At 35.9% G+C, this 12204-nt stretch overlaps 1 protein-coding gene and 1 long non-coding RNA gene across 9 annotated transcripts in view; one reads left to right on the top strand and one right to left on the bottom strand.

The window, feature by feature from the left end:
* The window catches only part of Lar (tyrosine-protein phosphatase Lar), a 126269-nt gene that overhangs the window by 13495 nt on the left and 100570 nt on the right, over positions 1-12204 (top strand). For all 8 annotated transcript variants that reach the window (XM_036817067.3, XM_036817090.3, XM_017080890.4 and 5 more), the window contains exon 2: positions 2587-2655. The gene's annotated coding sequence lies outside the window, so the exon portion shown is untranslated. The remainder of the gene's footprint in view (positions 1-2586; positions 2656-12204) is intronic.
* LOC108014786 (uncharacterized) lies at positions 2159-7499 on the bottom strand. Its single transcript, XR_001767685.4, has 3 exons — positions 6822-7499; positions 5606-5702; positions 2159-2492 (listed from the first exon to the last, which is right to left on the bottom strand). It is a non-coding gene; the product is annotated as an uncharacterized lncRNA (long non-coding RNA).

The following is a 12204-nucleotide window of genomic DNA, read 5'->3' as shown; positions in this document are numbered from 1 at the left end:
GAGCTCTTAAGGCGATTTCACAAGTTTAATAATAACATTTCAAACTAGTTTGATTTTTATTGTATAACAAGACATCATTAAAAACATCAAATAAAAAATCAAATGAGCCTAAGGCACTTAAAGTCAAAAGTTTCACATTTTTAATACATCACACCTTGTTTGCAAACAAAAATTGTCAACTGAATTCTAAATAAGAACACATTTATATATAATATATAAGGTTTTTGTCATTTTTATTTACAAACAAACCCCCCACCCCCCAAAAAAACACTTGTCACTTCGTTTCGTGGCACTCAATACTCGTTTGAGGTATTGTATATCAATAATTCAATATTTATTTTCATTTTTGTCGCAATTTTCGGTTTCTTATTTTCATCTCAGATGAAACTCGTAACGAGGAAATTTAATCTTTTTTTCACGTTCCTTTTTGGTATCTTCACCTCCTGGCATTTTCACTTCCTTGTACTCTTGTACTCTCTCTACCAATAAAATGTACGCCAATATTTTTTGTTTTCGTGGAAAGAGCCGAAAACCCAATTAGTTGACGATGGCGACGTTGATGTTGGCATTTGACATTTCAGTAAACGGAACTGACTGACTAGACCTTCTTATACGAGACACCAATTGAAAATGAAACTCCACAAATTGTATTTACAGCCATAAAGTAAAAATAAATCAGATTTCCGTGGCAAAGAAATTGATAATCAAATCAAATAATAATGGAAATGAAAACTACATTGTATTTTATTTTGTAGATATACGGTCTCAAATTATTATTTTTAGAAGAGGGGATGTCCTCATTTTGAATAATTCTTTTTTTTTAGGCTAAAAATAATGATAAAAAGAGTAATAATAACAGAAATTTTTGCATTTTAAGTAAGGATTTTTAGATGTTAATTTTTCTTTACTATACAAACGCAAAGTTTAGGCTATAAAGTGTAAAATCTTTTTGTATTTAAAAGTTTTTTTTTAAATGGGGTATATTTCTTTGGGTATTTTTTCTGCCAGTGCCTGTTTGCTGCCTTTAAAATTTTTGCATTTCCTATCGGGTTTATCGCTCTGTCTATCTGCCGCCCACAAATCTATATGGAATGTCGAACATAGTCCGTCTTCTGCCCACCCCACTAATTAGAATTTTGTGCCCTGATATTTCTCGGGCTTTTCTCTTTGGTCATTTGCACACTTTACATGGCTCCATGTCTTGTAGTCCCAGCGGAGAACGACATTTGTCTGGCTGTCCAGTTGTCCAGTCGTCCAGCAATGTGTCCTGCAGCCATATTATACCACCCAACGTTTCCGTTTCCTTCTTGGCTCCCAGCCCGCTTTTCCAACAAAGCTGTCAACAAATTAACTGTGACGCTTATGGGGAAGCGGACATATGGATGGGGTTTATATAGTATGGGGTGTGGGGCGGCAAGTGGAACGGAGGATACTGTTTTCAGGGCGATTGGGCTCGACATGCTTGGCATGTTTTGTTTCCCAGTTTTAGGCGGGAATATGTGTCGTAAATTCACCCACACATTTCCCCAAGAGGCTCAAAGTGCCAGCTGCTCTTGGCCACAAATATTGAACAATTAGCTCTGCTCAGGGCAAACATTTACTGGTGATTTAAATTTTTCTGCCCCCTATACTTTACGCCAGGGAGTTCTTTAAATGCCCCTTAATCTATCACATTTGGGGGACCCTATCGTTTTCTCACAGAACTTCTGTGTGTGTATCAAAGGGCATTCGAAATTCGTTTCGTCTAGCCTACAGTTTAGGTGTTAGCAATTGCTGGGCTTATAAACGATGTATATTTCTTATATAAATAATTCTGGTACGTGTGGTAATGATGCCGACACGTGACAAGGCGACAACAGGGAGGAGCTAAAGGATCTAAAGGAGCAGACGGAGCGTAAAGTAGACAAAAGGCGCTGAAACGAGATATATTTTTCGGCAATATTTATTATGGCAGCCGGCAAAGGTGTATAAATTTGCATGAGAAACTGCCTGGAAGAAAGTAACACTGTGTGTGAAGTATGTGTGAGGTCCTTGAGCAGGAGAAAAGCACTGCATAAGCAAATAAACAAACAATACATAAATTTTTGAGACCAACATGAATTGTATGGGGGCTCCTTATGCCGGGCACGTTTTCCTTCCATTTTACCATTCCATTTTCAGCCGCCTCACAATGTTCTTGGCTTTTTGATTTTGTCCTGCTGAGCACCTTGACTATTGTCCTTTCATTTTTTTTGCGGTGGCTTGACATTGGCTTTGATAACAATAATAATCATAATAATAAGAGCGTATAATACCAATCATTTTGTGACCCCTAAACGTTGCACACCTTAGCTAAGGTCCTTTCCCCTTTTACTAATAAATACAATTGAGGATATATTTTTTATAGACTGTATATTTTATTTTCTTTCTTCAACAAAATTAGCTTATTTATGGCAATATTTATATTTATCACAATATTTATGGGCCACACATCATCATCATTTTGTAGGTATCTGCAATAAAGAGAGAATAAAAACATTTATAAAATTATACCAAATGTTTATTTACACTTAATAAAATGTACATTTTTATATCTTTTATTTATAGGTGATGCAAATAAACTGAAAAGTGCTGAAGAGCTGAATGGACAACAACATTGAAGTTATGTTTCAACACGTGAGTATTTTATTTTAATCCTGTTACCTAATCTGTTACTAATATTTAAAGAACTCTTCTTAAGAATATATGAACATCATTTACAAACATGAGAGATATGCAGTTATTCAAATATATAAGACAATCTAAGTATATGAACATTTTCAGGAAGTTTACTTTTGAAATAGTTATTTCAAAATAAATCTATAATAGAACTGTTAATGTTCCTTATAATTAAATATATTATAACTAACCATGCAAAAATATGAATTGAAATATTGTTTATGAAAAAAGGGAGATATTTTTTGTCATCTGGGTAACAAATGAATAAATCAATCAATAAACCCTATAAACCCTATAAAGCTGGACTTAAAAGTTAAGAAAGCTTTGTGAGGATAAGTTGGCCGACTTTAATTAATCGGTTCTCTTCTCGATCAAATCATAATACTTTTCTCTTAGCACATGAATTTCTGTTTTATGTACTTATTGCTGTTTAAAAAATACCTTTATCTTTGACTATTTAACTTTTTCCCATAATTAAAAGTTAAAATCATTAAATAACAAATGTTAAAAAAAAAGGTTATTAGAATGCTTCTTAATACATTTTTATTACATTTGGGAACAAAACTTTAATAAAAAGGACTTTAGAATGCTACTTAATACATTTTTAATACATTTACATTTATTTGTTTAAATCGTAACGGCAGTAATCCATAACCCCTTCAATAACCAAGTACTGAAAAAACATTCGCATTTTCCCATACTGGTCATGCAAAAGTCTTTCCCTTGGCTATCACATTTTCATCTCTTGCTCATTTGTCAGGGCTTGTCAAATCCGGTCAACAACTTAGCTCACCCTGAGCTCTTACCAAGGAGTTTATTTTTTGCTATCCCTTCCTTTTATTTTTTTGCGATTATCAATTGGCATACGTGCCAAGGCAAGCTTGAGAAAGCTTTTCAAGTGTCTAGACTTCTGACAACTATGGAATGAATGCAGTAAACAGTTGCCCAAGAATATTTGCCTTTCACTCAAAGTACCCAGGAATTGACGGTTGGGGTGGTGGGGTGTTCTAGAGTGATTTGGATCTGTTCAGAAATGGACGATGTATCCCGGCTTAATTACTTCGTTTGGTAAGCAGAAAGGGGAAGAACCCGAACCCAGTGCCCCAATCGAACTGATTTGATTGTGGGCCGGCTCGTTTAATGCAATATTCCCCATAAAGAAGGCTTTTGTGTGCCAGTGTTGTCTCCATCTCATGCGGGTCCTTTCAAAAACTTTGTAAACCGGTCAGGAATATCCTTGTCATAGACCACACACACACACAAACACAGACAGACACACACAAAAGTAACAAATTAAACTGTTCCTATTTGCAAATGAATTGTGCGTGGCGTAATTTCGCAGAAAACTTTCTAAGGGATAAGGATGGAATTGGGTATGGTTTGCACAAGGCACACACGTTCCTTCCGCTTGAAATAAAATAAGTAGTATAATACAGAAGGCAACTTTGCTGGCATCGAAATTGAAATGAAAGAAAAGGATTCTTGAGGAAAAAGAAAAAAAAAGAAAGGAGAAGGAAGCTTTGTATCTCTGCTGATATCTCTTTGTGCGTGGTCGTGTGTCCTTCTGTCTTTTGTGGGTGTATGTGTTTGTGTGTGTGTGTCTACGGGTGTTTCTGGTGTCCTGGCCTGGTAGAAACTTTTTGTGAGGGCCCAGTTCCTTTCTGGCGTTTCATACGCTCAATTGCTGGTGGTTAGCCGAGCCCGTCTGCGTGTTCTGGTCGACAGTCAATTGAAAATGAAATTGGTAAAAGTTAGCAGAAACAGAACCGAAAACTCTTCGGTGTGTGGGCATCTGTTCTTTTTTTTTTACCCAGGGGGTATTGAAGAAATGCAGGGTTACGTGCGGACAAGCATGCATAATGAGACCCACGATCCTTTGGATACCTGGGATGCGGGTTACCTTTGCAAATTAATACTAAAGAGACGCGTAAAAGTATGCAATGGCAAGTAGCAAGCAGATATGTACGTGCCTGCTGCACAGTGTGTCCTTTCTCCCTTCTCAACTAAACCGAACTCTCTTGCTCCTTTTTTTTATGAATACTTATCGCTACTTTACTCTTTGATCGTAAACAAAAAATGTTTGCAAAAGTTTTCTTTGTTTGGAGCATATTTCATCAATGGACACGTCCTCTTGTCTTGGAATTTTTATAGATTCCACTTTTTGAGTGCATTTGCTTGTTGCGTTGACTACGCAACATTCCCCTCTATTTTGTGCGCTTTGTCACTTTTTTTTACGATATATCAGCGAACAATTTGGCTCACACACACTTTGTGACAGATTGTTGAAGATTATGTTCGGCGAAGTGGAGGACTCAAGGCTTTTGGGTGCCAGAAGGGATTATCTGGGATGCGTTTTTAGTGTTCAGCTTTCACTATGTCATACATAATTGAAAAACACTTTAAATCAGGCTATTATATACAAAGTGAAAACACCTTTGGGGTTTAACCAAAAGTAAACAAGCACGAATTTACTGCGTAAATATTTAAGAAATCTCTAACACTATTTAAAAAAATCCATATAACGCCTATAGTTTCTAAAACTGGCCTAGAATTTTAATAAACCCATTTTCGTTTTACCGTTTTTCATAAAAATATCTCTTCTTATTTGCAATCAAATACTAAAAGTTTGCCTAAGGAGAAGCTCTCTAAAGATATAAGTGTTAGTTCTGAAGAGTATTTGTAAACTGTTTTCCATTTTAAAATGAAAACATTTTATAAAAACCAGGTGGAGGCAAAAAAAAATATTTCTCTACAATATCTAAGCACATGAAAAACACTTTTTAGAAACACTAACGGGGTAAACAATATTTTATTCAATTTTTTCTTTGTAATAAAATAAAACACTTTAATTATCTAATACTTTTTTTATACCTTATACAAATTTTAAAATGAGTTAAAATATACTTACTTTTTATACAGCATTTATAAGTAAACAGAGACGTCAATCAGTCATCATTGTAAAAAGTATCTTTGTCACATCTTTTTTAGCCTTGTTATTCTTGCTTCTGAAAATGAGAGAAAGAAATTTGTTTTGTTTAAAGAGACTCTTGAAAAAAAACTGTGGTTTTTAATTGCAAAGTAAAAAAGTTTAAAAAAATGTCATTTCAACATTTCTAACGATTTTTTCGTGATTTCTGTGTTGAATTTCTGACAAAGCTAATGCTGTTTGCTTTTCCATTTGCCTAATTTTGTTTGCAATTGATATTGGAGACATTTTTTCCATTTGCATTTCAAACTTTTTAGGTCTGAAATGGAATACAAATGCAATTGTAAATTTTTTTTGTGTTTTAGCTTTTTCTGAACATTTATGCAAATGAATTTGATATCGAACATTTTCATCTGGAATTTGATTTTACTTTTTGCTGAATATTTCCCTTGCAAATATGTATGAATATGCCAATTGAAGTGGCTTAGTTCTTAATCCTAATAAATGGTAAACGTTTGTCAATAGTGAATGCAAACAAAAGTTGGCCCTAAAACAATTTAAATTATTTTTTTTTATTGTTTTGACATTTTTGTATGTCAAGCTTCACAAGCAAATTTACATGTAAAAATAAACATAATTTCACTTTATATCTGTAATAGTTGTTTCTTTTGACAAATTTGATTCGTTGTGTCCTAAGCGATGAAAAAATTGCGGGAGAAGTATAAATCATAAAGGTTTTTCAAAAAAGTGTCTAAAAGTATGTTGAGGAAAAAAGAACGTCGCTTTTGAAACCGAATCCTTTGCACTTATTGAAACAAAATATAGCATTGCATTCTTTTAGACACCTTTAGAAGTGATTTTTCTTACAACATTAGGGATTTCTGTGGCATCATAACGTGTACTTAGCACTCTGACAAATTAATGTGTTTGATTTTTATGTTTATCGCTCTCTAATTGCATTTATTGTCTTGTAGGCATTTTATGGACCATACCGTGGCCCCTTTATTTTGGTGGCATTATTAGCAAACGCACTCGCTCACAAAAGAAATCGCACATAAAAATTTATTACTCCACGCCCACCACTCCGACACCTTCGCAATTTTTTCACATTAAAACCGCATAAAAATAAATAAAATAAAAAGGGGGCGCAAAAGTAACATCAAAAAAAGATATAATTTCTTTTTGGTGGGATACTCACATGAGCAACAAATGCACTTCATCGGCAGATCTTCCATCTTCTTGGCGTTTTGTTTGGGTATTTTTCCAGTTTTTCCCACGGCGACTACTACTGTGTCGTTTACATATCGTTTTTGGTCCTCTTCTCCTTCTTTTTTCTGGGCCACGTTGCGCTGTCTAAACGATTTACGACACTTTTGCCAACTGCCTGACGCACACACACATTTGCAATATTGTTTGTTTGTATGTTTCAGTGTGTGTGGGTCTGATATTAGCATTAAACAAACCCACACACACAAACAGGAGTTAACTTGGCCAAGAGGCAACACAAAAATGCCGCACACGTTCGTTTTTATTATGTTAAATGTCTCCTGGGGCCTCGAACGTCTCAGCATCTGCAAGTTGTTGTTTCCATCTGTTTTGGTTGCTTTCTCCTTTCTCCTGCCGCCTTTCTCCAATCTGCAATCTCCATTTTATTTGGCTTTTGCTAACTGTCACTTGGCTTGTCACATTTCACATTCACTTAGACTGCAGGATTAAAGCAGTAGCGCGCCAAAAAGTATGCTACCCAGTCGAAATTAGCACAGGCTATTTCTCGCTTTTTTCCTCTCTGAACTGCTCTGATTCGCCTTCCTGCGAAATGTCCTGCCAATGCGTCCTTTTAGCCGATTTCTGCTTACTGCCCGCCGCTCCAGTTGAAACTGACGACTGGCGAACGACGGTCAAAGTCAATGGCGGGTCTTTCGTAGTGCCTCCCATTCGTTTTTCACCTTCGGCGGTGAGCTCGGTTTTTTGATAGCCGAACACTTCCGATTGAATCTCCGTTGAAAGCTCATTTTCACTTCTCATCCATCTCTCTTTGAGTGAGTCCTTGCTGAGAAGAACTGAGCTGGTTTAATCATACTTAGCCAGTTCTCTTTTCACTTTAATGACTCGAAAAGGTATTTTTGAGTGGAGTTTATAAAAGGCTCTGCTAAGTTTAGAGTTCTCATTTTAAACAGTTCTCTTAGAGTCAGGAAGACGAGTTGCAAAGGCTGGGTGTTCTATTTTGAGTTGAGTTTATAAAAGCCTCTGTTAATGTTACTGAGCTTATTTTTGCCAGTTCTCTTAGAGTCAGTAAAATGAGTTACATATCCTATAAGACCTGGTTGAAAACATGATTTTGATTTGAGTTTAACATAAATGTAACAAATTTAACATGAGTTTTCTCAATCTAAGAGAAATCTCCTAGGCTCTACTGCTATGGGATAAAAAGACTCTATGTTTATCTCAATGCTGGCTTAGAGTTTTAACTCCGCCTGATAAAAAGACTCTCTGTTTATCTCAATGCTGATTTAGAGTTTTAACTCCGTCTGAAAAAGAAATTTGTTTTAGTTTTAAAATGTACTTTTAGATGAGATTCTTAATTTAGAATAATCTGTTTTAAGTAGTTTCTATATCCCAGAAGCTAAGGATTTGTCAAACGTAAACTGAAATATTTTTTAAGGATTCTCAGCATGTTACAATTTAACAAGAAATTATTATAAATCCACATATTTAACCTAAAACATTTTAAATTTCTAATATTTTTTATAAAATTTGAAAGATTAGTGGTAAATTATTTTTATTTTTGTGAGAAATATTTTGAGTAAAATTTTTTAGCTCTGTTAACATCACAACATTCTGAGCTCTGGAGTTAACTTCAGATGCTATATGAAGTTACTCGGGTTGTTAGGCTCTTAACATCTTTCCGAGCAATACCTTTATTGAGCTCTGCTCAACCTCACTTTTGAGTGGATGGTATTGTCCAGATTTTCTCTTTCATCTCTCCCAGCTTCGGGATGTCGAATTGCCTCTGCTTCACCGCTCTTTGCGAAATCCACCACACAGGACTCGCGTTCGGCACCTCCTCGGGTTCGCTGATGGACTCTTCGGCTCGATGGGCGACACACAAACGCACACACTTGACTCGAGGAAAAACACGAGCACGGCTGCTCCTAGCCTTAGCCAATCGTAAAAGTTTTGTACGTATTTAGTACAATTTCGGGATTTGGCAGGATGTAACGAACGTGTAAGAAACAGAGCGCGTCCTCCTTTAGCCGTGTGTGCGATAATCAAACAGCAAAATAAAAAAATATAATCGTAACAAAATTCGTAAAAAAATCTAACAAATCAATTGGATACAATATTCAAGTGATATAGCCGAAATACATGATATCACCACGGATATATAATGATATAGCAAAAAGAGAAAAAAAAAAGTATTTTAGGAAATCCCGGCAAAGTGATTTTAGTCAAGTTAACCAAACCACCAAATCGTCGAAGTCTTCGGCTTGCCTCGGTTCAACCCCCGCCCCTCTCCTCATGTTGTACTCGTATGTGTACTTGTTTCTGTGAGCGTGCTTCTTGCCGCAAGCCGGTTAAAAAATATTTCGATAATTACAAACCACCTCAAGTTGTGGGTGGGAAAATTTCCGTGAAACGCGAAGCATAATTAACGAAGAATAACTGAGGATGCCGATAATACCTGGCAGATAAATCGGTAAAAATTTAAAGAAGCTGAAGAAAATTATCAGAGCCTTTGTGTGTGTGTGTGTGTTTGACCTGGAATTTTCTTATGAATAATGTTAAAGTCCTTATCGTTTTGGCCCCAGCTAATAAGAAACGCCAATCTTGTCCCTATTCGAGATGGAGATTGAAACGATTGCCCAGGGAAGAAAATCTTTCGGTATCCCACCATCCAATTCTTCAGTAATAGTGTCGTTTCCTTTATTTGTCCTTTTATGTTTACCTTTTTTTTGGGTAAGCTCTCGCTCGTTTCGTCGTGGTTTGGTTTAGTTTCCTCGCACACAATTGAAAATTCAATTGATTTACAAAATGAAGTTTACTGGTTGGGACGACAGATACTTTTTATCTATTTTCATTTGCAGTTTTACGAGCTACTACCATTTGTGCCATTTTTTTTTTCTTCTTGGCTTAAAGCGAAACTGTTGGCAATTTTTCACAGTTCCTTTTTGGGGTTGGAGGTCCTGGAGGGGTTTTCTCTGCAGTTTGGTGCGAAAATAACGCTGCGTCCTAGAAGGATTGTTGCGGCTGATGTTTTCGTTGGTTTCCGATTCGGGTGTGCCGAGTCGAGTGTGTGTTTGTGATTGGAGCGGCCTGAAATCGTTTTAGGACCAGCTGCGAAGTGATTTTCAGCTAAGGCAAAAAAAAAAGAAATACGAAAAAGTACAAAAATAAAAAAGGCCTGCAGTGTGTGGAGAGCGGGTTCTGCAGATTGACATAGTTATGTCCTCGGCGAGTAATGGGAAATCCTTGGCAAGAGCTCAAGAAAATTTAAGTTTTCCTTTTGCGCTGCCCTTGCCAGTGCTAAATCAGATTTTATACTTAAAGCTACAATGTGCAGTGCTGTTGACTTCAGAGTTGTAAAAGTATTTTTAATAATAAATAAACTGTGCTTAATTTTTGCAAGGGTTTTTCGTGATATTAAACATGCTAACCGAAGTAAAGCATATGAAGCCGATAGTTTATGATTACTTCATTATTTGAGAACATGAAAACAAACAAAATTTAATATTAAATTAATCTTTGAAAGGTATACTTTACTTTTACAAGTCAATTTCTATGTTTTTCAATACTTGATATGTTTAATAATGATGATAATATTACATGAACATTAAAGTTCTCGAATTTAATCCATTGAATAACAGTTTTGTCAAAATGCCTTTTGAATTATTTAAGAGAAAATTATGTACATTTCATAAAACCTTAGCGAGTATTTAGAATTTTTTCTATTTGAGGAGCAACTTAAAGCCAGCAAAAGGCATTATACAACACAACTCAGCCTCACATGTCTTCCACTACTTGCCTCAAGAAACTTTCTCCGTTTTGGTGTCAAGAGTTTTTATTAGAACTAAAGGCGTAAAGAAGAAAAATTGCAGAAAAAAGTTCCATTCACTCAATTTTTTTTTTCATCCCAACTTGAAATGAGGTTCGCTACAAAAATGTTTTTCCTGCACTAGTAGAAAATGATACGTATACGCCGTGTATGACGAATACCATAAATAGATTGCATATAAATATAAGGAGAGCTTTTTGGGTTGAATGAAGCAATCATAAGATCTTGTTGTCGACAGCAATAGTTATAGGCTAATTTATGGTTTACATTAGCCTAATTGAAATTATATCGTTTTATATATATCATTCAAAGGCTAAAACAAATGTGCTTAGAGGTTAATTAGGTGCTGACCGAGTTGAGATAATTATGCAATTTGTTAGTTATATATTAATTGGTGACTAGTTCTAATGATTGAAAATAATAGATAGTTAGGAGTAAACATTTCTCTTGGGGGAAAATGTGAACAGACCTGCTATCCTTATGGGCCTGAGTTAAAACCAATGGAAAAGCACTTCAACGAGAGCCCCCTTCTGTCTGTTCAAATAGCGTTTTACCAACCGTTCGTCATGGCGTGGTTGGCGCTATAAAGGCGGCCGATTGGCCACACCCACGCTTTTTCCACGCTTGTTGTTGACGTTTACAATTTGGTGTTGAAAACTTCAGCTGGAAATTGGGTAATACTCGCGATGATGGCGTTGGATGGTTGGATGACTGCATCGAAATCCTGCATTAAGTACCACCGTGTCTGTATGTATGTGTAAGCGAAGGGATTTTGCAACAAAGAAATTTTAATTTATATAGAATGAGTTTGGAGGGGGCGGTAGGTTTGTTGGGTAGGTTTGGTAGGTAGGTAGGTAAATCCTTCCATTTCATATCCCTTCGCTGCAATCGTCAACATTCCGATGTTCGTGTTCTGTACTCACAGTGCACTTATTCACTCGCACATACACACTCACTTGCATACCAACGAAAAAAATCCAATTATTTTAAAACTTTTGACAACTGCAACAACAACAGCAGCTATGAAAACAATAAGAAAACTGACTGAACAGCCAGAGGCAACAAAAACAATATATAGGAGAAAGTCGAAAGTCCGCAAAAAATCAAGCAGAAAAAAAAGTAGAAGAAGAGCATGAGTGGTTGAAAAGGGTTGCCAGCCATTATAACTTCACTTGAAAAGTTTAATTGATTTTTACAAGTGCATATATAAAGAGGGGGATGGTTGTATGTATATATGGTATGGTAAGGATTGGGGTATTGTGAAGGTTCAGGCCTACCTGCAATCGTGATTTTTTTTTTTATTCGTTCAGCTAAGTGGGTCTATAACTTGGTGTAAACAAAGTAGATGCAAAAGAGCTGTAGAGAGGGTAGAAAAGAAATCAAAAGTAGCATTGGCCCCATGAGCTGAGGTGCAAATTGGTTAGGCTCTTCCAATTGGTTTGGCTTTTATAGTTTGTACAATTCTTGCCTGACTTTTCGGTTTTTTATTTTCTTTTTTTCCTTCTATTGGACTGTTAAAACTGACTTT

Source organism: Drosophila suzukii, chromosome 2L, assembly GCF_043229965.1.
Source record: "Drosophila suzukii chromosome 2L, CBGP_Dsuzu_IsoJpt1.0, whole genome shotgun sequence".
NCBI classification, from domain to species: Eukaryota; Metazoa; Arthropoda; class Insecta; order Diptera; family Drosophilidae; genus Drosophila; species Drosophila suzukii.
This window is presented reverse-complemented; position numbering and strand designations above follow the sequence as displayed.